This window comes from Protopterus annectens, chromosome 5.part0, assembly GCF_019279795.1.
Source record: "Protopterus annectens isolate FY-2018-M chromosome 5.part0, PAN1.0, whole genome shotgun sequence".
Classification (NCBI taxonomy): Eukaryota; Metazoa; Chordata; order Ceratodontiformes; family Protopteridae; genus Protopterus; species Protopterus annectens.
This window is the reverse complement of record NC_056735.1, coordinates 1,188,493,367-1,188,511,846: the sequence shown is the minus strand read 5'-3', so window position 1 is coordinate 1,188,511,846 and position 18,480 is coordinate 1,188,493,367.

Here is an 18,480-nt window from a genome sequence, read left to right as displayed (position 1 = left end):
CATTTCCCATTAGAGGTTGGATCTTCTATCCAGAAGCAGGGCATCATTTGGCTCCGCTGTGCTTCATAATAGGCTTCCATGAGGGCCTTCCAGGTTTTTGGTAGCTGGGGACTCTGTCCCAAAGGTTGAAGACCAAATGAAAAACAAATTCAGATAAAGAAGTTATGTACTCACCATAATTTTCCATCTGAGTTGTTGCTTTTCATTTGTCTTCAACCATCCGTCCCTCCTTCCCCCTGCCTTACGTGGTCTGTGTAGTAGTCTGGCTGGAAGATACATGGCCTTTTCTCTGGCATAACTGGTAATTTCTTATGATACTCTGGGTAATGTTGCCAAAGGGTAAGGCATTGAGTCAAGTTGGGATGATACGGAGGGCAGCAAACTTGATATCAGGGGAAGAAGGAGACAGGGGCATTATGGGTAGGGGAGGAGCTTGGAGCTCAGATCCAATGCTGGAAAAATGCGGCTGAGTCAAATCTGTCCAAGATCCATGTCCCACAGGTTGAAGACAAATGAAAAGTAACAACTCAGATGCAACTTTATGGTGAGTACATAACTTTTTTTTTTCCAGTCAACAACTGTGTGGGTTGTTGGAGAAGTAAAATGTGTTTAATGTTAGGGATTTCTACTCACCCCTATGATTAATAGCATTAGGCATTTAATCAGATCAGCTCATAAAACCTCCCCAGGCTACCATAGGTTTCCCTTACCTATAAGGCCCAGTGCCAAAGGACCATTCTCAAGGTATCACTTTGCTGTGCATTGAAGCTAGTCACTTAATAAATGGGCCTAGGCCATGTTTGTTCAACTTTATCTGTTTTTATTTATTCATCTGTTCATTCAGTTATTTATTTATTTTCCATTTGTTTCCCATGATAGTCTGATTGAGCAATAAATGCCCCTTTTCAGTAGAGTTTCGGAGAAAAATGCTTCAAATATTATCATAAGAATACAATTTACAGATGCAATAAAATGCAGTTTACAGATGCAGTAAAAATACTCTTTGCATATACAGTCAAGCCAAGGAATTCCAGGACAGTACATTTCAGTTAAAGTGTGATATCATAGAAGTTATATACATTATCAAGTATAAATTAAATAAATCTTGCACACAGTTCATATATAAAAGCAATGTTCTTTTAATTGGCTTGGGGAATGGATTTTGACAGAGGACTCTAATACTAGTGTGAGTTTTTGTTATCTGGATTTCAGTAAAGTAGAGAAGATGTATTTGAAGATTGTAGTAGTATTGAGGTTCAGTGGTTTATTTATATGGTTTAAATAGATTTAGGAGATTATTTAACAGCAGCAGAACTGTATAGTGACTAGATACTTAATGAGGTTTTGTTTTCAGAATTTAATGCTTATTTTGGCTGTTAGTTCTACTGGGAGTGAGATCGATAACTTATTAGAAGGTACTGAATACAGAGTCCCTGGAGCTATTGTTTGATTTTGAAAATGCTATTAGATGCTGGTCTTGTTCATAGGTTCATAGGTTCATACTAGGCTATCTGCCCGAGGGCATTTACAAGCCTAGCCCATAGTTTTGTGGCTTACGCCACCCCTTTAGTATGGGGAACTATACCCATTATTTTGCTGTGCCTCTGTTGAGCAGTGACACTGAGGTAATCCCTGGGGTATATCTGCGATCTCCCATCCATTGGTCAAGATTTCTCTTGAACAAGGCCAGCGAGGTGCTCTGCCTCACATATACCGAGATTTTATTCCACAGCATAGGGAGTCTTTGGGTGATGAATCTATCCCTCCAGCGTCCTATTAATAGCCGTGTCGAGGTTTAAGTCTCCGCCCTTGTGGCTCTGACGGATCTAGATTTTTGAGGTGAAGCATATTCATCAAATCTGGGTTTGACATGGCCTTGTATGTTAGGCAAAGGTCACCTCTGAGCAAGCGGTGGCGACTGAATAGAGCTGGAGTTCTTTCAGTCGGGCAGCATAGGACAGATGTTTGAGACCCTTTATCCTTTTGGTGAGGAACTTTGTGGCCTCTCCAGCTGCTGCAAGTGTCGGGTCAGATACATTCGAATGGGGCATTGTACTCAATCATTGGTCTGATGAGTGATGAGTATAGGAGACTATGACCTCCCTTGATCTAGATGAGAATCCCTTCATGATAAGGTGGGCAATGTAGAAGGTCTTCCTAACTACTTTAGCTACATGGGTGTCGAATGACAGACTACTATCAACCTGGGTCCCCAGGTCCCTGATAACTTCTTCTATGCTCAGTGGATTGCCACCTATTTGGTAGCTAGGGGTAACCTTGTTTTTCCCGAAGGGTATGACTATGCATTTTTTGGCATTTAACTTTAGGCCATGGCTCTGGCACCAGTTATCCGTTTCTGTGAGACCCTTCTGAAGGATATCTGTGTCAGATGTGTTTTCTACTATGGCGCCCAGTTTGCAGTCATCTGCAAACTTTGTCAGCCATAACCCTCCTGTGTTTGCTTGTGCTTCGGAAAAGTAGATGCCAAACAAGAGTGGGCCCAGGACTGAGCCCTGTGGTACACCACTTGTGACAGGCTTTGAGTCTGACATGGCGCCAGCAACTCTGACCCTGTGGGTTCTGTCACTCAGCCAGTTTGCAACCCATCTTGTGATGTATGGGTTAACATTTAAGCTGATGAGTTTTTCAATGATACCCGAGTGGGGTATTGTATCAAGGCCTTTGCCAGATCGAGGTAGGCTGTATGGACTGCCTTTCCTCATCAATGGCTTTGGTGACTGTTTGAAAAAGTCAACCAAGTTTAGAAGGCATGATCTGCCTTTGACAAAGCCAAACTGGGATGGATCCAAAGTCTGCAAATTCCCTATGTCTTTATTTATGAGGTCCATTATGATCCTCTCCATGGCTTTGCAGATAAGGCTTGTCAAGCTAATGGGCGGTAATTTCCAGGGTCGGTGGAGGCACCGCCTTTGTGAAGTGGGACCACAGTTGCAGTGCGCCACTCCTGGGTACGTATCCAGAGGTAAGACTATGATTAAACAGCTGTCCTAGCTGTGGGTTTAATTCCTCGTTGAGTTCGTGGAGCACACAGCCGGGGACACCATCAGGTCCCATGGATGCTGTGTTTTTGCTTTGGAGAGAGCAGTTCTCACTTGGGCGTTGGAGATGTTTGGGGGCTGCAATCGCTTGGTATAGATATCTCTCCTTTTGGGGGAGGGAGAAGTTTGCACTGAACCTGTCAGCCAGTATGTTGGCAATGTCTGTAGGATCAGTAATCTTCACATCATTTTGAACTAGTTCTGAGCATATCTGGGAGGTTCCTCCCAGGTTTCTAACATAGCTAAAGAAGGCCTTATGATTGTCTTTTGAGTCTTTAGCTATTTTTCTCTCAAAATTTGCTTTGGATGATTTTATGAGAGCTCTTAGTTTTTACTTATAGTGATCAAGGGTGTCTTACCTTTTAAGGATTTTGCTCTATCTTGTAGTAGCTTCCTCCTTTTGTTGTAGAGTTTGTTTATGGCTGGGGTCCACCAGACTGGACGCTTGCCTTTGGTACAAAGAGTCTTTGTTTTGCTTGGGATTGCCTTATCCATGCAGTCCTGCAGGTGCTGGTAGAAGGCATTTGTAAGTGATTCAGCGGCTTGAGTACTGTTTTCCGCGCTCGGGGCCTTAAAGGAGACCACACTAGTCTTTAGAAGTGTGAAGTCGGCTTCGAGAAGTTCTTTACTGTGGTCTTTTTATTTCAGGTGGGGTGGGATGAGGACCTCCAGCGAGATTAGTTTGTGATCTGATCTCACCAGTGAGGGGTATACTTCGGTGTTGAACATTGTGCTCCCATGTTCGTGATGATGAGATCAAGTATGTTTTCTCCTCTTGTGGGGATGGTGACTAGTTGTTCCATGGCATTTGAGTTTATGAATTCCAGGAACTTTTGGGCTAGGGTGTTTGGGCTTGAGTAGTGTTCCCAGTCTATATTAGGGTAATTGAAGTCACCTAGTATGATGGTGTTTGGTGATACATTTATCCTCTAGTGTTTTCAGGAAGGCCATGTGAGGTTCCTGAGTTTGTGAGGGTGGCCTGTAACATGCTACAATTTGCAGAGCAGTCTTGCCTATGGTTAATTGCACCTGGATGGTCTCCGATGCATCGTGCGTTGCCACCAGTCTTGAGGTGTGGGTGTCTTTGATGAATATGGATACCCCCTCCTTTCTTGGTATTGTCCGGATTTTGGGGCCGGAACGCATGATAAGAGGTAAAACCTGATAGTGCTGGGGTGCTCTCAGGAGCCTTGAACCAGGTTTCTGTCACTGCACAGACATCGATGTTCTCCATACTGAGAAGGGCCTCGAGTGCGTGCATTTTGAGATTTAGACTTCTGGCATTGAGCAGCATTACCGTTAGTTTTTCCTTTTTGTGTTCTAGGGTGGTAGGTTTAGAATTTGAGCCTTGCCTAAAAAGGCACTATGGGGTGGCAAGAGCCTTTGCCAATATCCGGAATCCCAGGGTGACAGGTGCAAGCCGTCCTTTGAAGCAGCGTGGCTTGTCCAGCATGTCATCCCAGGCAGACAGACATTGGATCCCCTTTGAATGACACCAGAGTTTAAGCCAATTGTTAAAGCTGATCATCTTATCTCTGTATTGTGGCATCATTCTTGGTGAAGGTAGGATACTGCTCAAGGTCAGGGTCATACCTGCCTGGGCTACATAATCAGAGAGCTCCTCAATGTCTCTTCATGTAGTCCAAGGAGGTCTCAGGTCGTTTACACCAGCGTGGACAATGACTGAGTCATATTTGTACCTGCTGTTGAGAGACCTGAGTGCTTGCGTTATGTGGCGGATTCTAGCACCCGACAGGCAGCTTACTGTGACCTTCTCCTTACTCAGTCTGGTGAGCGGGGCGTCAGTGTGTCTGACTATGGAGTCACCAATGACTAGTGTGTCTGGCATTGTGTTTGGCCTTAAGGGCTGTGACTGTTTGACACTCTGACTGTGAGGTCTATGTGTTGCAGGTGTTGTGTTCTGAGGTGGTGGTTGTTTGGGTGTCTGCTTTGGTGGCCTCTGCTGTTTTGGTAGATTTTTGATCAGAGCCGCGAGTATGTCTTTGTGTGTTTATGTGTATGATTTGAGGTTGTGATGGTACTATGTGAGACTGGGTCTATAGTGTGTGTGGTAACCTTCTCCTCCTGACTGGTCTTGCCAGTCCTATGTTGAGAGAGCTCAGCCTCCAGTTTGGCCGTATAGTTGCATCTCTCGCATGTATTTGTGTTTTGTGGGAGGAGGAGAGGGTTGTCTGTGTACATGAGGCAATTGTAACATTGCCTCAATATTCCCAGGTTCACCAGCTGAGCAGGAGAGGACACTAGCAACTGATCCCTCGACATGCTAGAAGGACTAGACAAAAAACTTTAAAAGAGATTCCGGGGATGTGGGTGACCGAGAAATGGGGTTTTGCCTTTTGGGGTGCTATCTATAAGAGTGCCGTATCAAGGTAATAAGTACTGTAGGAGCAAGTGCTAGGTTTAACAGATAGAGAAAAGTCTACTTGGAGTCAAGTAGAGATGATCTTTTAGGTATTAGAGAAAGTGCTAGTAACAGGGATGCTTAAAGGTAAGATTGAAAAGAATGCACTCTGCAGTGTGCACTAGAGAAGTTAGATATGAAAGTAGGTAACTTGAGTTTTACCTGTTTAAAGAGTTAAGGTTTAGTGGAGAGTTACTATTTTTAAAACAGCAAGATGGACTGAAAGGGGTGGTTACTTTTGTATTTTGGTACTATGAAATACTGTAGGATGGCCAATAAATTTAAATAATTGAAGGGGTGGGATTTCAAAAGTGATGGCTTTGTGATTACTCACATAAGCCAGTGAAAGTAGAGAGAAATGAGATATATGGTCAGATTAACATAAGAGGCGGGCAACTAGAAAGACAGTGGTATTTAACAAGACAACTTAAATGGGTGGGAGGGAGGGAAAAATTCTGCTTGACTCAGAACAGAGAGAGCTGTGGTCTCTTTTGAAGTTTTAATATGCTGTTAAAACAGAATGCAAGCAAAACACAAGGTAAAGAAAACAAACTACAGTATTCAAAATATAGAAAGGCAATACAGAAATACAAAAAATAACAGCAAACTAACCTTTCCTTCACAGCAAAGTGTAGCAGAGTCTGGATGAGCCTTTCTGGTATTTGTGATTTAAAACTTTCTCTGGGAATGTATTTAGTAATAATGGAACTTAATGTAAGGCATTTGTCAGGATTATGTAGGATGCTATGTGTGGTTATTAGCTTTACATAGCTTAGAATGTTGTAGAGTTCAGGTCATTGTAGTTCTTTGCACTATGCAGTAGTGGGTAGATTAGTATTTGCACTTTGTTGCAAATTTGATTGTTTTGTTATAGCGTATTTACATTCATGGGTGACTTTTATGTTTATTAATATGGGAGCAGCATATAATAGTTTTTTTCCATTGAAGGACACCCTCTTTAAAGATCTTTTTTTATTAATATCTTTACTGAGTTATCACTTAAGACAAAGGCAAGCATACATGTATGTAAAACAAACCATATTAACATATTCCTAGTTACAAACGTTATACACCACGTATTTTTTTTGTATAACTATCATCAAAGCAACATTACATAAATTGCCCAATTCCTGCCTTCCCTTTAATCTCACACCTCCTCCAAAACATTATTCTACATGTATTGTTCCCACAATATCCATTTTTCTATGCAATTTGCCCCTACCTTTTTCAAGGGATGCCACTTCCAGTTCTTTTATCTTTGTTATAATATTTGATACTTCAAATATAATTGGTTTAAACTTTGATTTCTATTGTTTAGTAATTGCTTTTTTAGGTAGCCACCAGAACTAAACTTAGCAAGGCCTTACTATGTCTAGGCAATTCAGATGTTGCATCCCAGCTCAAAAAATCATTTCCTTTATTACATCAATTTGCTCAGCAAATGTTTCTGATGGAGTACTCTGTAGGGAAGTTTTTGAAGTCTGCCAACTCATCACACTCCTAAAACATATGTTCCCAGTTACCTCTTGTATATTATTAGTTAGAATAATTAGTGTTCATACATAGTTGTAGTATTGTAGGTATTTGTTAGTGTTTAATCCCCCCTTGAAAACTCGTTTTCTTCTTAGAGAGTTTTCCCCTCCCCCCTTCCCGTTTTCCTCTTTAAGGTAAGCTATTTCAGTTAGAGGCTTATCCTTGTTTCCTTTTTTAAGGTAGTAAAAATTTTTTCATTAGAAATTGTGGTAGTTGGTAGGTCCGTTTAGCCTTTCTTATATTATAAAGTGTGTGTGCGCTGTTAGGGTGTGGTAACGTGTGTGGACTGTGTGTGTTTTTTTCTAGTTACCTACTCCCCTTTGTACTCTTTGTAATTTGATTTTTCCTTTACAGGAATGTCTAAAGACACGAAAGTGTCTGGATTCAAGAAGTGTGACTCATGCTGTCAAAAAATGTCACTGACAGATGGTCACACTTCTTGTGTCTATTGCTTGGGCGCCCCACACCTGCAGGACTCTTGTTTGGTGTGTCACACCTTTAGTCCAAGAGTCCTGCAGGAGTGTAGGAATAAGCTTATCCTTAAGGGTTTCTTAAACCTGAAGGATCACCGGCCATGGCTCAGTCAGTGAAACCTTCCAAGCCATCAAAGCCTTTGGCTCCCAGTTCAGAGCCGCCGTCGGGTGTGGCGTCTGCTTCAACTTTGGTTCCGGCTGGAACCGAAGTACCTATCTCCAAGCCAACTTCGGCTCCGACTGGAGCCGAAGTACCTATCTCCCAGTCGGCCCCGACTCTTCTGTCGGAACCGTCAGGGAGTCGAAAACGCTCCAGATCGTCATCCTTAGAGTTGATACATTTGGCTCCGGGGTTGCCTTTGCTGCAATCGGAGAGAAGTCATCAATCCCACTCTTTTCGGTTGTCTAGACTATCTGACCATGATTTGGAGAGAGTGGTGAGCAGGCTTTTAAAATCGCAGGCCCTGGCTAAAATGTTATCCAGCCCCCCTCATCAGAGTTCGGCTCTACCTGTCTCTGCAGTAGTTCCTCCTTCAACTCATCCCTTGAGCTCGGAGCCAGAGCATGCTGAGGCTGGGATCGTGGGACCGTCGGCACCGATACCTCCCCTTTCGGTTCCGTCATCGGCTCCAATCTCTTCCATGGTGCCGTCCTTGGAGGGATCTGGGTGCCAGGACTCCCTCATTGGCTCTGAGGGGGTGAGTGGCATCGGATCCTTGTCCGACCCCGTTCTCCCTCTCGGAGCTTCGGCGCAGGTGAGTTCGGCTCCTACATCGGCTTCAGAGCCATCTCTCTCGTTGCCGGGAAGGATTCTGGTCTCTTTGGAGCTGGAGCCTTCTCCGATATCGGGAAGAGGTGCCTTCGAGGTCATGAGGAGTGTGCTGGCATCTGAGTCAGCCTCACGGTCAGCCTCATTGGCTCCTCCCCCCATGGTGTCTGCTCCTGCCTCTGCCCCTCCTCCAGACCCCAAGCATGGGAAACAAGTGCTCCAGGGTACCCCATTGGGTGCATCTTCCTCTTCCGAGGCCTCCCCGTTCATTCAGGGGAGCCCCCTCAAAGAGGAAATGCAAGAGGAAGCATGTTGACTCCCCTGAGTCTGTCACTTCAGATACCGAGAAAACTGTAAAAAGTGGCACTCAAAATAACCAACGAACCAAGAATTAATGCCAAAACCAAAGACTGAGTTCCACTGTGGGAATCCACATGACCAGGAGCAACCAGGTTTCACCAAACGCCTTTATTCCACAACATGTATTCAATGTGTTTTCGTCCTAATACCAAGGACTTCTTCAGACAAATTACAACTAATTCATTTAGCTTAAATACATACTCCTTGCTAAAAACAATTATCAAACCCCCAATAAAAACATTTCATGAGTTTTAAATGAACTAATCATTTTATACTCCTCATTAATATTTATGACTTCATACCACATTGACCTTCCCCTTAAAACCTATCTCATTAGCGTTACTACCTTAACTAAAAAGTGTTTGAGTGTTCTTTTATTTTTCAAAGTGTTTAGTGCTTTATTTCCTAACCATTTATTACCACATTTCTTAATTCATATATAAAAAAACTATATAAAAAATCTTTTTTATTTAAATAAATATTTAAAAATCATACCAATTATAAAAATTCATATTAAAATTTATATCTAAAAATGAATGTTTGGGAATTTATAATATTCAAATGTAATATTTTGCCATGTATATTATTATATACCAATGGTTTATATACGCCCTCTAGTGTCTATATGTTAAATTTTCGTTTTCTTTATATTTTGTTGGCTCTCAATCTTAGTAGTGGGGTAATAGTCAAAAATTAATTCATACCAGGTTTAGTGTTTGCATCCAAGTTGACTTGCCACCAAAGCTCTTTGCTTTCTAATATTTCCTCCCATAAACCACCTCTTATATTAGGTTTAATTTGATCCAGTACAAAAAATTCAAACTTGTACTCTGTACAACTTGTGGTATGCTTGTAAAGTGCATTAGTGTGTTTACCTCTAGAAATGTCATATGTATGTTCATATATCCTTCTCTTTAGATGCCTTTCCGTTTTACCCACATAGAAGGACTGACATTTTTGACAAATGACAAGGTAAACCACTCCCTTACTTTCGCAATTATAATAACCCCTACTTTTTAGCCATCTCTTTCTGCTTTCCACATATATCTCTCCTTTGTTAATAATGTAAGGACATTGCTGACAACTGCCACATTTGTACGTACCTGTTTTTTCCCCCTATCTTTGCTTTTACCTTTATTAGTAAATTGAAAATTCTTTTCCAATATATTTCTTATATTCCGGGAATTTTTATATACTATTTTTGGCTGTATATTGTTTATTTCCTCTATGTCTGTAAGAGAGGAAAATTTTTTCCATTCTTTATTCAAAAATTCATTCAGTTTTTGATTAGAGACATTGTATTCCACTACTAGACTTCTTTTATATACATCTTGGTCCAGTTTTTTCTTTTTTATATCCATACTTGGGATGATTTCACCCACTTGAACTCCATTAGTTATAATGGGTATAAATCTTTCTTTCCTACCCCTTTCTACTTCGTCTCTAATGTTTTGTACAAAAACTGATGGATAACCACGTTCTATAAACATTTTTTCCAACTTCTTACATTCAACATCAAAATCTTCATTATCACTAGTCATCCTCGAACCCCTTACAAATTGTCCCTTGACAATATTTTTTTTACTGTGTAAGGGGTGAGCGCTGTTGTAATGTAGAAAAGAATTTACGTATGTGTCTTTCCTAAATACTTTGCTCTCAAACTTTCCATTCTTTTTATATATTTCTACATCCAGGTATTTTAGTGTTTCAGTACTTATATTGTAGGTAAATTTTAAAAAAATAGTAGTTTGGTTTAAATATTCAAAAAATTCCAAAAACCTAGTATGACCCCCAACCCAAAAGATGACAATATCATCCAAAAATCTGTGATATAGCTGTCAATATTTACTAAATTCAGACTTTGTTATAAATTTCTCCTCCCACTTGGCCAACACAATATTAGCATAAGTGGGGGCACACACTGCCCCCATAGATACACCTGTCTTTTGCTGATAATATTCCCCCTCAAATGTTATGAAATTGTATTTTAATACAGTGTCCATGAATGCCACACAAGCTATTTTATCTGTGTGCCTAAGTCTTTTGTCACCAAAGACACTTTCCTCAAATAGCTCCATCCCTTCACCATGGGGAATACAACTGAATAAATCAATAATATCAATGGTGATAAAAAGAATGTCCTCCGAATATTGAACAGCTTTTAATTTATCCAATAAATCCCAAGAATCTTTAAGTAATACAGGGTTGTTAATCCATATATGTTTTGTTTTGTAATCCACAAATTTTGCCATTGGGACTGTTTTAGCACCTTCAGCTGACACTATGGGTCTCAATGGGGGGTTACCCATATTTTTGTGGATTTTTGGAATTCCAAATATTGTTGCCAACCTAGGTTTACATACCTCCAAATATTTAAATGTTTTATAATCTATGACTTCCTCATTAAGAAAATCTTGAAGCATATTATCAATCCGTTTATATGCTACATTGATCTCATTAAGAGAAACCGCTGTATACACTTTATCATCCTTCAGAATGGTATTCATTTTGCCATCATATATTATTTTTTCCATTATGACAATTCCCCCTCCTTTATCGGGTTTCATAATTCTGACCATGTTATTATTACTCAATTCTTCCAAACATACTGTTTCTTCCATGGTCAAATTGTGTTTAACCCATATTTTATTACCCCTTTTCCTTACTCCATCTATCAACACATTTTCAAAATTTTTTAACTGGGGTAATAGGGGTGGATTGTAGGTGGATTTTCTATATAAACCCCTTTCTATTCCTTCATCATTCTTTATACCAGCCCTTGAAGTTAGAATATCAAGGTTAATTTTTCTTATAAATAACATGATGTCAAGTATAGTTTGTGTAGAATCACCTTTAACCATCGGTATGTATTTTAAACCTTTGCTGAGAAGTGAAAAATGCTCAGTAGTTAAAATCAGACTACTGAAATTATAAATACTGAAGTCTAAATAAGTGTATTTGACATTTTCGTCACATTTTATTAAGCTATTTTGACCATTCATTTCAGACAAGGGGGTATTCATGTATAACGTCTCCCTCTGCCTCTTCTCCCCCCCTCTTCTGAAAATTTCCCCTATAGGGTTGATTGTCATTGGAATTCCATTCATTATTCACCAAAGGGGGAAATTCTATATCATATAAGTTCTCACCCCATTCTTCTTCATATGTGTTGCCACCATTCCTTGTGGTTTCAAAATGTTTGTTGTTCCATTTTCTTTTGAAACCATTCATTTCATTACTTTGATTTTTAGGGTGTGGGTAACTTATATTATTCTCATATTCTTTAATGTCCCTACTTAACTTACCTAACTTACGTTGTATTATATTTTCACATTTAACATCAATATCCCTTCTAATATTCATATATTTATCTCTTTCTTCTTTAATACCATGTATTAAATCCATTTTAATACATTTGTCAAGTTCATCTATCTCTTTCCCCAATTCCTTTTGTTTACATTCATTGTCTGCAATAATCATTTTCATAATTTCAAGTCCACAATTATTAAACACTTTTACTAGTTCTTTATGAAAATGCGTACCCATCATTACATTGTTAGGGTATTTGTACACCCTCAAACCCTTAGGTACAATTTCCCTTCTCAAACACTCGTGCAGATAAGAATTCTCTATACTGAGTATTCTGTACTTCATCATAACGCTATACATTCTATCTAATTTAACTACGTATACATTACCATCAATATGGTTATTATCGTGTATATTATTGTCCTTTTTGCTACTTTTAAATGTAAAGTCTTTTTTCAACCATTCGTTAATAGATTGGTTTTGCTCACTGTTGAAAACAGTACCTTTGCGTGTAACTCCAGACCCGTCTCTGGGTTTAGCACCCATAACGTCGTAGGGGTTGTCACAATTCTTGCCATTACTATTTCCCCTTTCGAAGATCTTAGGAGTGTCCATGGGATTGAAGTCAGTTAATCCAATGTCTTCCAGGTCGCTGGTTCCGAAACGGTCACCAATAAGCTCCCTTTTTCTCTTTGTTTTTGGTCTAACTGCTTCTTCCGCTTCTTCTCCTCCTTCCGACTTACGCCCATTTCCAGTTACAAGTTTCACGCACAACGGAGTGAGCAAATCTATCAGCTCAGTGAGCTGTCCAATCAACCTCCTGGTTTGCCCGGCTTCTTCTTGCCCTTCTGTATTCATACTGTTACCGAAACAGTACATGGAAAACACAGTCAATAGTTCACCTCGTACTTGACCAAGACCGTTCTCCCTCTCGGAGCTTCGGCGCAGGTGAGTTCGGCTCCTACATCGGCTTCAGAGCCATCTCTCTCGTTGCCGGGAAGGATTCTGGTCTCTTTGGAGCTGGAGCCTTCTCCGATATTGGGAAGAGGTGCCTTCGAGGTCATGAGGAGTGTGCTGGCATCTGAGTCAGCCTAACGGTCAGCCTCATTGGCTCCTCCCCCCATGGTGTCTGCTCCTGCCTCTGCCCCTCCTCCAGACCCCAAGCATGGGAAACAAGCGCTCCAGGGTACCCCATTGGGTGCATCTTCCTCTTCCGGGGCCTCCCCGTTCATTCAGAGGAGCCCCCTCAAAGAGGAAATGCAAGAGGAAGCATGTTGACTCCCCTGAGTCTGTCACTTTAGATACCGACTTGGAGGAGTTGGAAGGGTCCCTGAGATCCCCCTCCGAGGACATCTCTTTCTCAGACATCCTTGAGATTCTTAGGCAGAGGGGGAACCGGACTACCCTTAACCCTTCCGAGGATGAGTCGATATTCCTGGATGCGTTTGGATCCTGATCCTCCACCTCCTGGGTGTCTCCGCCTTTCGATATACTGATGTCTGTGGTGGCTCGAAAGGCGTGGTCAGCTCCAGACACAATGGAACCAACTCCCCGCAGGCCCACAAAATTTATTACTGCCCCACAAGACAAGCAATTTCTGACCAAGAGTGTTCCCGTTGATGCCATGGTGGTAGCAGCAGCCACAAAAAAGGAGTTGGCTGAAACTTATTCGTCTTTCCATCCCCCTAATAAGGAATCTAGGACGATGGACAGATATGGGAAGTGGATGTTTTCCTCAGCGACCTTCTCCATGAGGTCACTGAACTATTTGTGCCACTTTACCCACCTTTAAAGGGATCTCCTTAAAGAGCTAGGAGATACCCTTCAAGATCCATCAGCTGCGGGGGCCCAGGCTAAGGTTGCCTCCCAGCTGGCGACTCTTAATTCGGTAGTAAACTCCTCCATGTGGCTCATCTCTTATGCAGCCGATGGCGCGAGTAGGGCTGCAGGCACAGGCATGGCTTTGAGGAGGCACACTTGGATGCAGTTATGCAACTTTGCGGAACCCTTCAGGGTGTCTTTCACCAACACCCCCTTTGATGGTTCTGCTCTGTTTGGACCACAGGTGAAGGATACCCTTACCAGGTGTGAACAGGAAGGCAAGACTCTCTCTGCTGTGGGAGTCCGTTTTTCCACTCCTTCAAGACTGTATCCCAAGGGTCAGAAGAGTGGAAAAATGTGTATCCAGAAACCCCAGGGAGCCGTGCCTGACACACGTGGAGAGTTCCCCTCCAGGGGCAGAGGAGGGAACAACAATAGACGCCACCCTAGGGGCAGAGGGGGTCCACAAAATCAGGGTCAAAGAGAATCTTTCTCTGACAAGCCTTTCCAGCATCCCTGAAGTGCTGCCCAGCTGTCCACCTTCGGAGGCAGTCGGGGAAAGATTATCGCTGTACCCAAAAGCCTGGCAAAGTATAACATAAGACAAATGGGTACTGTCTATCATATCCAAAGGCTACAAAATCCCCTTCCTTCGCACTCCACACATTCCCAACAAATCCCTTCCAGATGTTCCACCCAATCTAAGGGATCAAGCAGTTCAAGAAATTTCAAAACTGCTAAGAAAAAGAGCCATCCAGTCAGTCCCAGCAGACCAGCAAGGATCCAGAATTTACTGAAGGTTCTTTTTGGTACCAAAAAAGACAGGGGACTGGAGACCCATTCTGGATCTCAGCAGACTAAACAGGTCTGTTCAAAGAACGAAGTTCCGGATGGTCACGCTACAGTCCATTTTACCCTTTCTGGGTCAGGACAATTGGATGTGCTCCATAGATCTTCAGGATGCATACTACCATATCAAAATGGACAGACGCTCCAGAAGATTCCTCCGCTTCCGTCTGGGAGCCAGTCATTATCAGTTCAGAGCTCTGCCCTTTGGTCTCACCAAAGCCCCCAGGGTGTTCATCAAATGTTTGGTAGTAGTTACCGCTCACCTGAGATGGCAAGGATTCCAGGTGTTTCCATATTTAGACGACTGGCTCCTTACTGCAACCACCAGGCATCACCTGCTGCGATCCAGTGACTACACCATCCAAACTTGCTCCAAACTAGGCATCACAATAAATTTCGAAAAGTCTGCATCATCGCCTTGTCAATCTATCACCTTTATAGGCACAAACTTAATTACAAAGGACATGACAGCGAGACTTCCAGTAGACAGAGTGTTCAACATTCGACGACATGTGCAGGTCTTATTAGGATGCAAAAAAATTCAGGCCATATTCGTCCTAAGAACATTGGGTCTCATGGCAGAGGCTATCATACTAGTCCCCCTCGCAAGTTTTCACATGAGGATTCTTCAGTGGATGCTGTTCACACAATGGTCCTTCCAGCAACTCCCAATGTCTCACATGATAATGATCACACAGTCATGCAAAAACCAACTTGTTTGGTGGATGGTTTCCCCATCATCACACCAGGGCAGACCATTTATTCTTCCTCCTCCAGTAGCTACGGTAACCACGGATGCCTCCCTGATTGGGTGAGGGGGGCATTTTCAGGGCAGAACAGTCCAAGGCACCTGGCAGCCTCACGAGTACCATCTGCATATCAACATCTTGGAGATGAGGGCCGTGCTTTTAGCGTTGCAAGCTCTTCAGAACTCTCTTCCCACCGGGACCATTGCAATTCAAACAGACAATATGTCAGTAGTATGGTACATCAACAAGCAGGGCGGAACCAAGTCCTACCCCTTATGTCGAGAAGCACTCAGACTTTGGAAGTGGGCGATCTCTTCCCAACGGTTTCTGATAGCAGCGCACATCCTTGGGAAGTCCAACGTTATAGCAGACAGGCTGAGCAGAGCAATTCTCATGCCTCACGAGTGGTCTCTCAATCAGACTGTGGAGGACAAAATCTTTCACAAATGGGGTCAGCCTTGCTGTGACCTTTTTGCCACCCCCTTCAACAGCAAGTGCGACAATTTCTTCTCTCTCCTCCCTCTTCCCAGACACTTTCCCAGAAATGCTCTAGTTCACGATTGGCCTCAGGGACTTCTTTATGCATTCCCTCCTTTTCCCCTGATTCCCAAACTAATACAGAAAGCTACCACTGTGGGATGCAAGATGATCCTCATTGCCCCTTACTGGCCTTGACAAATTTGGTTCCCGTTCCTGCATTATCACCTTCTGGAGCAGCCCTGGACCCTGGACCCACTTCTAGACCTCTTGATCCATCAGTCGGGCGGGCTGCACCAATCTCTTCAATCTCTCCAGGTCACTGCTTGGTTGCTCCACTTCTGACATTAACCAGGCTTCCAAACATCTCCCACTCGGTGCATGAAATGATCTTATCCTCACATAAGTCTACCACTAGAAAAACGTATGCTAGTAAGTGGAAACGTTTTTCCTTATTGGCAGAGACCAGGAATATAGATCCCTTTTCAGCCCCTGTGCACCATATGTTAGAATTTCTAGCGGAACTTTTTTGAGCTGGATCCTCTTCTGCCACGATTAGAGTTCACCTACCTGCAATTTCAAACTTTTATACGGGCCTAGCTGATACAAGCATCATGTCCCATAAGCTTTGTAAAGCCTTTCTTAAAGGGACCACTCTACTCAGGCCCCCAGTAAGAGATCTCCCGCCTCTGTGGGATCTGAATTTGATTTTAGCTTCCCTGATACTGCCCCCCTTTTGACCTGCAGCTTCTTGTTCTTTGAAGTTTCTTTCTTGGAAAACCCTTCTTCTGGTTGCAATTATGTCAGCTAGAAGAGTTTCTGAACTTCAGGCTCTGTGTTCGTCCTCCTTACCTAGTTTTTCACAATGATAGAGTTTCTCTTTGGACTAACCCTTCCTTTCTTCCAAAGGTTGCTTCTGATAATAATTTGAATCAGTCCATTGACCTACCAGTGTTTTTTCCAAATTATTCCAACAAAGCGGAATACAAATTACATCAGTTGGACGTTCATAGACAATTGTGCTTTTACTTGCATAGAACCAAGCAAATCAGAAAATCAGACCAGCTGTTCCTGTCCTATGCTGAGGGTAAACAAGGTATACCGGTGTTGAAAGTAACCTTATCTAGGTGGTTGACATCTATTATTACATTTATATATCAATTAAGGAATAAAGAGATTTCTGCTAAACCAAAAGGTCACTCCACTAGAGCTCTAGCTACTTCAGTGGCCTTTCAGGCAAGATTGCCAATGGAAACTATTTGTGCGGCAGCTGGCCAATCCTCATACCGTCATTTCACATTATAAGCTGGATGTGGCCTCCAGGAGCAGAGCTGATTTTGGTTCCACTGTTCTGAAGAGTCTGTTCCAATGAGCCACCCAGGATTGAGGTGCTAGGGATGCTGTCCCAACCAGCAAGAATGAAGGCGAGATAGACAACATAACATTAAGAAGTTATGTACCTACCATAACGTTCCATGTTAGTTGCCTTCTTCTCACCTTCTTTCTTGCGTCCCACCCTCCATCCCCCTATCCTAGTAGACCGAGAAGAGTTCCTTATATTTTTTTATCACTGGCTGAGTCTTCTCTGGCTATTACTTCTCACTATCAGTCTCTCCAGTAGGTTCATGCATCCTACTACAGTTTACTGTATTATTATTATTATAATTGTTATTATTATGTCTGTAGTTAGATTTACCAAACGAGATCTGGGTATCTAGCGCCAGGCATCATGGGATATGGGGGGCCCTCGAGCCAGTAAGCAGCTCTTGAGCTTTTGAAGATGGCCGAGTTGGAGCCAAGGATCGGCTCCGAACCCAACCAGCAAGAAAGAAGGCGAGAAGAAGACAACTAACATGGAACGTTATGGTAGGTACATAACTTCTTATTCTATTCTGCATTCATCTAAAAACTTTAACAGAGCAGTTTTTTCTCTTAGCATTCCCCTATCCCTTTCCCTTTGCTAATACCCTGATATCAATCCCTGATAGGGAAGGCAGTCTCTAGCCTACAGTCCAAATGTCTTCTTGGCCTCTTCCCATTCTATTACCTTTCCCTCTCTAATTATTTGCTTTGAATACTTTGGTTCCAATAAAATCCATCCCTCTCTTGCCTATTCTGTATACCCCTAATTGCAGTCATCCCTATCAGCAAAATCTCCTTTCTCCATTCGTGTATTGGCCTAGTTCTTAGAATACTTTGTGCTACTTTATGAATGTAATATACTGTATGACTATTGTTATTCTCCCTAAGGATCTGCATCCAAAATCCCACTCTGTCCTTATTTCCAGCATATAGTAGTTTTGGTAGAAGGAGAGGTTGAGCTGTTTATAGTGGGGTCTAAGAAGTTAGGTAAGGTTTGATTTTATACAGAATTCCAAATTTCTGATTTGTTTTGGCTATCATTGAGTTGACATAAGGGTCATTCATGAGTTGTTGCCCTAAAATACCTCTCAGTTTTGTCTGGCTAACATGTTCATTTTTTCTAACAGTTGTCTGTGATTGGTTCTGCTGAGGTGATTTTGGAGTGAAAAGCAAACATTTTGTTTTAGGATCCAGAAAAACTTATAATTCTAAAATCCGGTCTTCTAATATGGACAAAGTAATTTAGTTAGTTCTTGTAGCTGTGTGAGAGAGCTGGAGATGTATATTGGTGAGAAGT